The sequence below is a fragment of the Haliotis rufescens genome, unplaced genomic scaffold (assembly GCF_023055435.1).
Source record: "Haliotis rufescens isolate VD_foot unplaced genomic scaffold, xgHalRufe1.0.p SCAF_63, whole genome shotgun sequence".
Taxonomy (NCBI): Eukaryota; Metazoa; Mollusca; class Gastropoda; order Lepetellida; family Haliotidae; genus Haliotis; species Haliotis rufescens.
Window position 1 is genome coordinate 2,172,646 of NW_025964354.1, and position 14,165 is coordinate 2,186,810.

The following is a 14,165-nucleotide window of genomic DNA, read 5'->3' on the forward strand; positions in this document are numbered from 1 at the left end:
TCAGTGGCCGTGGGATCGTGTTTGTTGTTATTTGAAAGGGATCGATTATTATTTATTTGTGTATATTTAGAAATTATCAATTGGTTAAAACGAAGGGAACGTATTGGATTAGATTGAATCTAATCCAATACGTTCCCTTACTTTTAACCAATTAAGAATTTCTAACTGATTGGGTACGAAATAGTCATTAAAGCATTTCCGATTGAGAATAATATATTTCAGTAAATATTTACAGAGATTTTTCAACTTTGTCTGATATTGTCTCAGATATCGCATTTTGCTAATTTTCCCAACGTAACTATCTTTGTAAATGTTAGAACATATATAAATATCCTGGCATATTAATATGGAAAATATTAATGTTATTCTTTTTTAAATTAAATAGAATCTATAATCACAATTTTAATTAAATACCCCAAAGTTTTAACACTTCTATTACTGATTGGAAGGTCAATTCATAATCATATTCAACATTCTTGCGTTCAACATGGGAACTATTTATTTTATTTGGCAATATATATTTTTCATTTATTTTTTACATCAGATTTTAGAAACTATTTACATACGTAATTCAGGTAAGTTCAAGAAAACTTGCAAATTTAAGGTTCGTTTTCGTCTAAACCTTGGTATAATTGAAAACATCAGGATATTTTTATATGGTAATGTGTAGCTTTCTATCAGGAATAAATGTGCAAAATATTTCTTCAATTGGCCGTTATATAATGAGGCACCGACTGTTTGAAATCACCCACCCTCTTATGCTAAAATTAATCCAGCAGGCAGGGGTAAGAAGTGTGAAAATAATTCAGCAGGCTAAAGGTTAACTCGTCCTCAGTAGGCACTTTAAACGCTTCGGAACTTTGACTGAGACGGAATTTCTGGGGGTGGTAAACCTTTGTAGTCAGAAAGTGCTAATTCATCTTCAATTTCTCGTTTTGGGTATTTCCGATGATGTTTTCGTTAAAAATGTCTGCAATAACATCAGGAACGCCTATATCAAAATCGCAAAAATGCATCAATTCATCAAAATCCACGTCCTGACCAGCGTTCGCCATGGTTCTGGTATCGGTGATGTCATGGGCCATGCAGTGGGGTTCGCTCAACGCACGCGGCGCGTTCGATACTTGCAAACAGATGTTTGTGACCACATTTCTATTATAAAAAGATCAAAAGTCATTCTTTATTTGAAAACATAGATTGTGTCTGTAATGTACAAGCCTTTTGTATATTTCGGTCAGTAGACAGTGAGATGAATCATATTGTACATGTTGTATGCGTTACAGCATACAGCCGTAAAGATATACGTTATTGCTACATGAATTAACGTATATCACCATTGATCTTACTGACTGTTTGTTTAATGTGCAAAAACAAGATGTGAACACGTTCTATATCACCTGTTTCGATTTGGCAACGTGATAGTTCGTGTGACGTCACCTATATTCGTGAGTCTGTTCCACGAAACTACTTCTTGTAGCATAAATGGCTTAAATCTGCCTTGTATGGCTACAAAATTGCATATAGTCCATCTAAATGCATTGTATATTACTACATAGCCGTGACACGAAGTAAAATAACTTCTGTCACTGGTGGAGTGCAATTTCCCCACGTTCCACCGACCGTATCCTCGTGCGAGAGACTACTTCCGGTATGACGTCACTTTGTTGACAGTTTGATCGGTTGTAGAAATTCCAAGGAGAGAGAGATGGCCGGTTCGATCCGAAAGATGTGAGTTGACATTCAAGTATTTTATATTTCTTGTACATTTTCTAAACTGAATGAAATACTGAAAAGAATAATTATATTCTTGTAATGTAATGAATGTTATTGTGTATTTCTTAATTGTTCTTGATAAGGTAAATAATTAAAACTGTGTGGTTGGTGGTATTGGGAGTGATCCACCATTCGCTACCAAAAGCTCTACCCCAATACCCACCCCACTGAACCGTTACAGTGGCATACGTTCTGGTTCAATGTGCATATTCTAAAAGAAATTGTCATATGATTATACCATCCCTATTTGACGTTATTTTTAGACATTGAGGATTTACCCAAAAGTAGTTCTGTATGTCTCCGCGCGATTGACAACGTATTCACGTGACATACTGACGTTCATCGGGAAATGAATGACAGTCAGCTTGGTAGTGTTCATCTAGACGAGGTCGCCCGCTACTGTCAATATTCTTCAGTGAAAGTGAGTGAGTATGGTCTTACGCCGCTTTTAGCTATATTCCAGCAATATCACGGCGGCGGACACCAGGAATGGGCTTCACACATTGTACCCATGTACAGATTTTATCACATTCTAAATCATTCACCCACCGATTATGCACAATGATAAATAGAGGTTATCACGCGAGTGTGTTTGGGGATGGTAAATATCCTGTATTAGGAATAAACATTGTATTTAGCGAGCCTTAACGAGCAAAATACATAGTGTTTATTCCTAATACAGGATATTTACCATCCCCAAACACACAAGTGTGATAACCTCTTTATCATATAATGTCATTCTTTAATTTTGTGTTTGGAAATCGCTTTCCCTCCCTCACAAACATTACATTAACATTGCGAGTTTTCCTGGAATGCGCGCATTAATATTTGTTACGTCACAGGGTAAGTGATGTGTCAGTCGGACAGTGACAGTAGCCAATATAGTTCCAACTGAAATCTGTTTCTTTTACAGTGGCGAAGCAAAATATACGCATAACAACAACAAAATTTACTTGCATTTCGCGGCAATCCATCGGTCTGTCCGCTGGAGTAACTGCCCTTTGTCAAAGGGAAGCTACTCTAACCCTAGTCTATGAGACGTCATGGCCACGTTCAGACATTGTTGACAGTCGGCCTGTCCTGTCAAAACGTTTGAAGTGCAATCAGATGTACACACAGCGACAAAACGAAAGAAGGTAACAATTCAAATATATTTCGGCCAAATCCAACTATTTTAATTTGTGGAAAAGGTTTCAAGCCGCAGAGGTCACAGATATGGCTACTGACCCCGCTTGGCTAGGGCTAGTGCCCTCGCAAAATTGTTTCGAAATTTATATGTCCAAAGTTGCCAAACTTATAAAATGCCTTAGCGACGTCACAGTTAGACACTGATTTTAAGTATATTAGACTGTTCTTTTGCTTATGAAAGCAATTATCTCTGTAGTTTATCCAGATTCCCGATGGGTAGTTCTGACTCGATTGCCCAATGACAAGGGCGACGCCATGTTTGTTTATAAACACAAAAAGTAGTCCCTACTTGACCTTTGATATTTGCATCTCTATCCGCATATGACCCCAACGGATATCGTTTTTATCCGTTGGCTTTATCCTGCCGAGAAACCTACCCATTATATGATAAATAACTTATACATGTACACATTCTCCAGTATCCGTACATAACATTCCCCCAAAGCTGGAAACAGAAAGGATCTCACCAATGTGTCTTTTGATATCAAATATATCAACACGATTCTTACAAGAGACAAACTTCCAAGGCTTGAGCGATGATAAAGACAGGCGGTATTTATCATCCAAAATCACAGTCATGGTATGTGACAATAGATCCATTTTGAGTTCATTATGAAAAACACACAGAAGATATTAACTAGAGTTCAATATATTTAATTTAAATAGTATCTACAGGTTTCCAGATCATCTATGCACAGAACAGAATCAGAATTTATCACATTATTAACCATTCACCCAGTGATTATACACAATGATAAATAACATATGCATGTATATGTACAAATATTACATATATTCTCCAGTTTCCGTACATAACATTCCCCCAAAGCTGGAAACACAAAGGATCTCACCAATGTGTCTTTTGATATCAAATATATCAACACAGGTCTAAAGTGTAAAATTCCAAGGCTTGAGCAATGGAAAAGACAGGTGGGTGAAATTTTATTTATCATCCAAAATCATTCTTCCAACTTCTACATTTTGTAAACAGTAATAACTAGTGTCTTGAGTGTTAAAAGAACAGCGAAGCAGCTCCAATGGCAGAATTATTGATGTCCTTCGATTGTGATGTCAATGTAACTGAAGACCTCACAATACCCTGCAAAGCATTAGGCTGCAATTTCATTTGAGCGACAGCTGCTGTGGATGCCAGTCTTGGGTTATAAAAACAACTTTCAGATGATGTCAATATGTTTCAAGCAGGGGTCCGGAAAATTTATAATCCCAATCGGACATTTGCATTTAGGCCATGCCCCCTTCAAATAGCGTATTTTAACTTTCAAGTGATGCAGCCATTGGCCATAATAGTTCTCCACAGTGTTTATGACAACTTAGCCTCGCAAATATAATCTTTTATTCAGAACCTATTTTCAAAATACTTTTTGTCCTAATTTTTTCCGTATTGCTACAGGGCATCAAAGCAAATAACCACAAAATATGTACCTATGTCAAGTATTTGTGTTGTGGCAATAGTCCCTTATTTAACATCAGTGTTGGGACAGTTGTCAGTTATGAATATGTAGCCTTGGCAAAAGTTGAATAAAATTCTGCAAGAAGCATTGCAAAAATTTGAGGTATACTTGCCTTTATTTATCCCTAGGGAAAATAACAATAGTTAGGCCAGACTTTTTTTTTAGTTTAGAGCTTTTGACAGCGAAAGATTTTGTCATATGTCGAAAAATTATAAAAGTTGAAATGCATCGAACAGTAGTTTCTTTGGGACTGGTAGGAGATAAAAAATATATATAATAATCTTGGCCTGGTTTGTGTTCTTATAAATATTATAAGTCTAAAATCTGACAGCAGCATTTCATTGTCATTTTTATTGCCACACGGATTCTTACAGTTGGACCTATATTAAAAACCTTGTCATTCTGATTGTTTTTTTCTGAGTTCGATTTTTCAGGTTGGTGGCTTAGTAAGTAAAACAATGTAAGACCTAGTGACTGTCAATATGATGTCCACGTGGAGTGTGGGGGCCCTGGTGGCCCTGTCGTCTAAGGCGCCGCCATTCGCTGTGCAGAGTTGCATCCCTTGGGCACGCCAGAAACCTATGATTGTGGGTTTGAATCCCGGTTCGCCTCAATTATGTTTCTAGGTTTGTCAGCACCATACCCGTGCTCGTGGGTTTCACCGAAGTGGTAAACATCTTAGACCTGCACCACTTCAGGCTTTCCTCCCACATTAAGCTGACACGCCGTGATATAACTGGAATAATGTTAAAAGCGGCGTTGAACCCAAATCACTCACTCACTCCACTTGCTTGTTTACATGCCAGTGGTTCAGAAACCCATTTGAGGTAACTGGTATCAAACATATGTGTGAGATCGAATTCCAGGTGATTGGCTACTCCATGGTGATGACCTAAGGTCAGATTATGAGGGACTACTTTTCTGATTTTAAGTCATTGATAAGATACTCATTCTTTCGCTCGTTAGAAACCTTTTGAAACAATGGACAGTAATGTGTATATCCCCCATGGTTACTGATGCTATAGCCTCACATATGTCAATACAATAGAGATCTGGACATACACATGAGCATGATATGAATATTTGGCCATATAATGCAATCTGTTCTGAAAATAGACAGCTCAATACAACATTGTTTGCCAGAACAAGATAACAGTAACATGTACACATGGAGACCAGTCTCATAAATATAAGATCTCACAAAATTTAAAAGAAAACATCAAAATCTTCACAGAAAATAGTTTGGACAAAGCACATTTTTTCCCCATAACAAACAATTCAAGGTTACACATGCATGTTTGCAATTGAGTGATGAAGCATCTCTAACTGTTGTGATCTCTAACTGTTGTGACCATCTATTGCTACATGGAATACTGTTACAAATTGAGTTGTTACGCAAACATTTGATTTACATATTATTTACATTTCTAACATAAATTAAGATTGTAGTTTGAACAACTCTAACATTCCATCTCAAGCATAGACATGGCTTTACTTCAGTGTACATTTTACATTGTACGGTGTACATTTTCACAGAAAACATACACGATTTCGATTATTGACAAGCATCATCTTTAAAAAGGGTACTTCCATGAAACACATATCACAGACTCAGACTCCACGCAAAATTTGAACTGCAAAAGATTGAGTTTGCCACAAATCAATATGCAAGAATGAGGTATATTGAAGCACACCACAGTCTGAAATTTATCTGAAAAATATCACAAATTATGTTTTGCTTTGAAGCATTTGCTCCTGTACAAGGACATCCAGCTTAACAAGGACCCCTGACTACTGTGTCCTGGCTCACCTGGTATGAATGTACAGGACTAAATCATCCCTCGAGAGAAGCCATGATTCTAACATCAATACTCACACTGCCCTCTTGAAGGACAGCTTTGCAAGGTTGTTCAGAAATATTCTTTGATCACGTACAGAAAGCATAAACTCTTCTAATGATTTGATAATATTCTGCTACTCAATACTCCAGTATCAACTTCTCCACACAACAGATGAATTACACAACATTATTGCAACATTTTGTTAAGCAATAATTAAAAGTAATATCTTCAGTATGAGTTACAAAAACAATCTGGCCTTATCGTAGTTTAAGGTCATAATTCAGGCACCAAACAAATCTTTTGTTAATCAGGAAATTGAGTTTTCCTCAAACATTTCAAACAGTTGTTACTGCTTTGTAGATTTGCCTACTTTTGAAGATGGGATATTTTTCATAAATAAAATATATCAAAGTAGGTGATTGTGGTGATTCATCTTGTTCATGCTCAGTTAGTCACTGCCCCCAAAATAATTATTTTCATGAAAATAACAAATTATCAACAAAGTAATAACACTGGCATTCAGCTCTAAACATACCCAGATACATTCACATGAGACAATCCTTGAACATACATCATGTACATAGGGCAATTACCTGACAGAACCAATCTCAGATCAACAATAGTGGTTCAACATGATTAACTTAAGTTGAAGAATATAAAAAATGAAAATAACTGGTGACAAATACTATCAAACACATTTACGTTCAAGAAAATACAAGTTAGTAATATGACCGTTGTGATAAGGAATACCATGGACATAATTTAGGTTGAAGAAAATATAAGTGGAAAACAACAGTTGTGATAGGGATTATCAAACACATAATTCAGGTTGAAGAAAATATAAGTGGAAAACAACAGTTGTGATAGGGATTATCAAACACATAATTCAGGTTGAAGAAAATATAAGTGGAAAACAACAGTTGTGATAGGGATTATCAAACACATAATTCAGGTTGAAGAAAATATAAGTGGAAAACAACAGTTGTGATAGGGAAATAAAACACATAATTCAGGTTGAAGAAAATATAAGTGGAAAACAACAGTTGTGATAGGGAAATAAAACACATAATTCAGGTTGAAGAAAATATAAGTGGAAAACAACAGTTGTGAGAAGGAACTTGAAGCACATTATTTACATTGAAACAATTCAAGTCAGTAAACCAACAACTGTGACATCAAGTACATTATTTAAGTTGAAACAATTCATGTTGGTAAAACAACAATCTCATTAAAATCAGATCTTAGTTCTAAAATCAGATCTTAGTTCCGAAATCAGATCTTAGTTCTAAAATCAGATCTTAGTTCCAAAATCAGATCTTAGTTCTAAAATCAGATCTTAGTTCTATAATCAGATCTTAGTTCTAAAATCAGATCTTAGTTCCAAGATCTGATTTTAATGAGATTGGTAAAACAACAGCTGGTAAGGAATACGAGACAACTGAAACACAAGGACAGGTGACCATGGTGACTGGATTGCCTGAAACAGTGAGACTTTGCAAGAGTTGGAACACAGGCTGAGAGTGGATACACACAAGGTGAACAGATGAAAGTAAGCAGTGAGAAACATCCCAGATTTCGGACACAAACGTCCTTGTTCATTCCTGCTTCTACTCCTGTGACAGTGAAAGGATGGCCTGGTGGTTGAAGGTGCCATACTTCACTGCATCCCCAAGGATCAACTGATCGTGGTTCAAATACCAGATTACCCTTGTAACGACTCTTGCCTTGTCAAAATACTTGTTTGTTGGGTTTGTCAAATTACATATTTGTTGCTTTTGTCTTCTTTCGACTTTCCTCCCACAGTATTTCTGTCATGTCGTGACATAATAGAAATACTGCTAAGGTTGACATTTAACCCAACTCACTCACCACCTCCAGTCAGAGACTAAGTCTTCACACAGGAACATGCGTCCCCGAATAAATATCTACGCGCTTAAACATCCTTATGCATGGAGTTCAGCGCCATATAAATGGACAATTATTATTATTATCATTCCAATAAATAAGTCACAGAAAGGTTTTCTTTGGTAGTTTGATGTAAAGCCAATGTAGAGAATATGTAGGCTTATATACGAATAAATACTTGGTAGTTACAAAACATACAAACATACAAAACAAATTCAAACTTTTGAAAGTCTATAGTCACAGTCTAACATGATAACCATTAACGTTGTTGTACACTGAAAGTTTTTCAAATCAAGGCAAACCTTTACAAACAGCTCAACATAACACAGAGAAAAGTCTGCTTGGTTTTACACTAGACTATTCCACTGTAAGTAGTAAACATTACTAGCTGGTGGTTTTCCTCCAGAATCCAGCTCTGTTAAACAAACCGCTGATCCAAAACAAACAGTGGACAAGTTGGATAATTCATGTTTGTTATCCCCACACTTGGTTATATACCAGCTTCATGACAGGGCCTGTACATAATCAAGTCTCTGGATAATTTCATGAATGAATGGTTAAGCACTGATTCAAGTAGAAGCCCCGAGATTCCCACTACAAGCAGCTTCATGAATAATAGCTCAAAAGTTAGTTAAAACTCATTGATTGAGCATGATCAGTGTGAACACAAAACTTGAAACAAAACTAAACATATGTTGATTTGATGCATTGCTTTGAAATATCACAACCATTTTTGACACTGTCATGTGATAGAGAATGTAACAGTTTCATGGAATAGGGGTATGGAGTACTGGGTTTATAGATGCAAGATGGACAAGATAGTTTGTGGAATAGGGGTATGAGTTTTAAACAACACAGAAATGTGTGTCCAGAATGCAGAAATGTATAGAATGGATGCAGGAAAAATAATTATAGCTTCCCAAGGGACGCACATTAATATTCATTGCATTAAATTCTTGGCAAGAAATATATGGGTCCTGTAAGACACGTATTGATCAAATCTTACATTACAATGAACTACAGTTTCATTACCCTACTGGACCTGCATACTTTTTGTAAGAACCCACTAAATTAATTATTCGAGTCCCATGGACCCCTGTTTTGTCAGTCAAGGTAAAACCTTGATGATTGGAGATAAGATAGACGTGATAGCTTCAAGGAACAGATGTAAGTAGTACTGGATATATGCTGGAAGATAGACATGATAGCTTCAAGGAACAGATGTAAGGAGAGCTGCATATATGCTGGAAGACAGACATGATAGCTTCAAGAAACAGATGTAAGGAGAGCTGGATATATGCTGGAAGACAGACATGATAGCTTCAAGGAACAGATGTAAGGAGAGCTGGATACATTATGAAAGACAGACATGATGACACTGGGTCAGTGACACCTTGCATGATCTCGAACTGTCAGGATCAGCAAAGCAATCTGAGCACTGATGGATCATGCAACCTCATAAAGGTTAACACAGGGCATTCCAAACGACAGTTAAGGGCTGTATGACTTATTCCATCAAAATCCTTGAGAATAGGATAAATATTTGAAGTGAAAGATACTTTCCACAGCCTGTAAGGAGTATATCCATTCCATCTCAGCCATTTATTAGACATTCAAGAATTGTCATTTGTTCAGTTTCAATTTTGAATGGGGAATACTGTCAAAATATTTTTCAAAGTATAGTCTTGCATGGAAGTCGCCAGTTAGAAACTAGTGCCATAAAGCTTGAGAAAGCTGCTTTCTGATTGGCCAATGTTGACTTCCTGGTACTCATTTCACTGGTCAGTCAAAGTTTACGAAAAGTCATTGATGTGACCTGTAATGGGATGTCCTCAGTTCCTTTTGTAGCAGTAGTGAGCACTAGGATCTGACGATAATGAGTGAGTGAGTGACTGAGTTGGGTTTAGACGACTGCGCCACCCGTGCCCCCTGATGATCATGAGATTGTTGCAGACAGTTGTAGCAGTGAGAGTTAGGGGGGGGACACTGCCTTCAGATCCGAAGACTTTGTGTGAAGAGTGTGTTTCAGCACTGGTGAGCACTGAGCAGCAATCACAAACTGAGATTAGCAATCATGGAGTACAGAACATAGGTCATGAAGCACACACAAACAGAGCAGCACCTTGTCCAGGACACAACAGCCACAGTCACCTCTGCGCTGCTGCTTCCTGACAATATATGGCCAGGTGGTAATTGACTAGATCATACAAAGCACCTTACTTTTCTCAAATGAAGCCCTGTCTTGGAAACATGCAAGACTCTGAAACATCCCCATCTGAGACACCGGTCAGGAGAACATGTCACATCCTTGTACATAGACTTGTTTGGTTGTTTGTTTATTGTTTAACACCACATTTAGCTTTATTCCAGCTAGATGAGAGCAAACAGCAAATAAAATAATCTGGACCAGATGAAACAGTGATTGTTCTTATCATGCTTATGAGCAATGAACCACACCGTCAGGGTTCGATGTCACACTGTCAACCAAGCCAGTGAGCATGACCACCAGTCTCCTGTGAGGACAAGCGGGGGCTCTTTGCAATCTCATTAAAATCAGATCTTAGTTCTCGCTATTGCTAAACAAAGATCTGAGGACATCCCATTGCGGGTCACGACAGAACGACCTTTCATCCGACCAATCAGAGCGTCGCTTACCAGATCATGAAAGTTGCAGTCGGAATGTGTTTTCTAATCATGAAAAACGTCAACAATCACTGGTTTGACCCTTAGAACATACAGTTGTAATAACATGAAGAAGAGAGATTGAATAACACTGGGAATAGGGCTTTACTTGCGATTTCACACAGATTTAAGTGATCAAGGTGTACAAATATGTAGCAAGTTGTGTGACCCGTGAAGATCTGTGCTCGAATAGGTGTTCAGCAACCCAAGTTTGCCGTAAAAGGCAACTATGCTTGTCGTAAGAGGCAACTGACGGATTGGGTGGTCATGCTCGAAGACTTGGTTGATGCATGTCATTGTATACAAATTGCTCATGATTTCAATCACTGGATTGCCTTGTCCAGACTCAATTATTTACAGACCGCCGTCATATAGCTGGAATATTGCTGAGAGCGGCGTTAAACAACAAACAAACAAGTTGTGTGATTGTGGTCTGATTTTTACAATCAGAGATACTTTCCAATTAACTACTAGATACTTTCAATTATCGATTAGATATACTTACAATTAACTAGATACACACAATTGACATGCATTTTTCAAATAACAGTGCTGTCCACAACAACGTGCCTATGTGTACATCTAGAGTGTTACAACATGTACAATAGCACTCTATGCTAAGTGTTATAATCCAATACAATCTTGAAATATATCTTCCTTATTACTGTAGTGAACATTTCATTTCTCACCAATAATTTAAACATATCCTAGACTATGACCATGGGCAAATGTAATACAAAAATATAACATTTATTACGTTATACAAGTTTTGATATTTTGGCACTTTGGTCCTGCTAAATCTGCTAAGCTATACATTATCTTCGTCTGATATTCTTCTACTTCCCGCATTGTATGCTCACTTAACTATGATGACATGCAGTTCTAAGGATAACACCTTGTATATTGTACGTAAACACAATGTTCAGGGCCACTTCTTGTCCCTTCATCAGGTGAGTGACAAGGTGGAAGAACTTGCTTCACTTATGTACCGTATTCGACGTAATAAGCGCCTACGGCAATATTTGCTAATATGTTGGATAGCGATGTCCTAATAAGCACCCCTTCTGATTGATCAATGTACACAAGACTTAATTATTCGTATATAATACACACTCGTGTGTTATATGCACCCTTAATTATGGGCAATTAAATTCTGGAAAATATATCTGTCGTATATAAACATTTCGGGCTGTCAGCCTAAACCACGAAATTTACGATCTTTCACCAAAATAGTATTTTAATAAAAGCCCTCTATTTCTAATTTTGAGAGCGCCCTGGGGGCTTATTACGGCGAATACATCATATCGAACTATATGTAAATTCAACGCAGTAAGTGCCCAGGGTGCTCTCAAAGTTAGACTCTTATCACAATAAAATTTTGGTGAAAAAAAACAATTGAAAGATCGTAAATTTTGTGGTTTATGCTGACAGCCTGAAATGATACAAAAGGAAAGTCTGTGTATATTATATACGACAAATATATTTTCCAGAATTTAATTGCCCATCATTAAGAGTGCATATAACACACGAGTGCGTATTATACACAAATAAATAAGTCTTGTGTACATTTACCAATTGGAAGGGGTGCTAATTGGGATTGTTCACTAGCCAATATACATGTATCAGCAAATATCGCTGTGGGCACTTATTAGAGCGGGGCCCTTATTACGTCGATTATGGTACATAAATTTATATGTTCTGAAACGTGTAAGTATAACACAGAAGTTGTTGTCCAGAATACTCCATGTCCTGGCAAAAAAACATTGTTGACAAAATACTGCGCTGGGTTAGCCACCTGAAGTTATTATTTTGGCCTTTATCGTTTAAATTATCATTAATTTAAGACAGCAACATCTTTTGTATATATGTACCAGACATTTGAAGCTTAAACAAATAAAATTTAGCCTCTGAAATTCATGTTAGTCTGCACGCCTGAGACAACTAAATTGTGCTGAGGACATGTAACGATGGTAGTCCTCTATTACTAATAGCTATAATTCTCAATGTTTCAATTTTGCTACAAAGTGGAACTGAAAAAAAATGATAGAAACGTAAATATAGTGAACAGTTTTGTTTCTCAACCAGGGCTAGCTACTAACCCCGAGGACTAGTGGAATGAGGTTTCCACTAGTCCTCTGGACTTATCATCTTAAAACCACAGACTTCCAAGACTGGTTTAGTATGTGGAAGTTGTGGTAGTAGGATTGGAAATGTAACATGCATAAAGACATACAACCTGAGGTGATGTGACCACTAGGTATTGGAAGTAGTGCAATGTTTGGGAACATCTAATGCCATGGTCTTTCAGGTGGAAACTTGGCTTTCAGGGATGACATGAGCATACATTAACAAAGATACACCTGTGACCTGAGTCATGTTGCTTTATACAAATGGCATCCTGAGGGCTAATAGATACCCTATTTTCTTATTTTCTCATAGAGTGCACTTTTTCCCCCAAAAAAACACAGCTATGTAGAAGGGGGTGCACATTATACACGCCGTAATGAGTTTTGATGCTTTTTTCCCAAACGCAAAGACATTACTGTGAGTACGTAACACCTGAAATAGCAAGCTGCATCTATTAATTTGACTTCTGTTACCCTGTCATTCCCACTCACACTTCACACTATTTACTAGTGCGAGTTGTTCTTGTGCTCTCCCTAGCTGAAACTTCAACATGTAAACAAACATGCAAAGATGTCTGAGCTCAGGTTACAGTGACAAGTACCATCTGTGCAAACTGTTCACGATACTTTTTGCTGAATCCAAGCATTTGGCTGTGATCTGAGACAGATAGAGGACTTGTGACAGTACTTTATCAGAATAAAAAGGAACAGTTATAGGACCAATAGCTCACCCTTTGTCAGGGCTCGATTAAGCTATATAAAACACGCACCAGTGCAATCTATTACTGAGAAATGTGACCCACAGTTTATGTCAACATTAACCATGTGCTTGAAAAAGAACTCAAATTGTTTCTGCTTAACCCCTACTTGTCCACACAACAATGATCTTTGAACACCCTCAGTACCTTGACGTCATCGAACTCTGGGTACATTAAGATTATGTGCATGTTCCTGTTATGTTTTACATTAATAGGTCATTAATTCATGTGACACAGGCAGCAGGCCGGCCCATGTTTCAACACTGATGTTTTGTTTGTTTGTTGTTTAACACCGCACTCAGCAATATTCCAGCTGCTACTAGTACTAGTATATGACGGCGGTGTGTAAATAATCGAGTCTGGACCAGATAATCCAGTGATTGACATCCCACGCAATTAGGATAGGATACAATTAGGATA

The 14,165-nt window shown here is 37.3% G+C and overlaps 2 long non-coding RNA genes across 2 annotated transcripts in view; both read left to right on the top strand.

Moving 5' to 3' along the window:
- Window positions 1-14,165, top strand: part of LOC125375962 — a 22,088-nt gene continuing 7,923 nt past the window's right edge. Inside the window, exon 1 of the long non-coding RNA XR_007218863.1 lies at window positions 1-1,728. This is a non-coding gene — a long non-coding RNA (uncharacterized LOC125375962). The remainder of the gene's footprint in view (window positions 1,729-14,165) is intronic.
- On the top strand, window positions 7,001-7,206 carry LOC124150185. The gene is made up of 2 exons (XR_006863218.2): window positions 7,001-7,040; window positions 7,103-7,206. It is a non-coding gene; the product is annotated as an uncharacterized LOC124150185 (long non-coding RNA).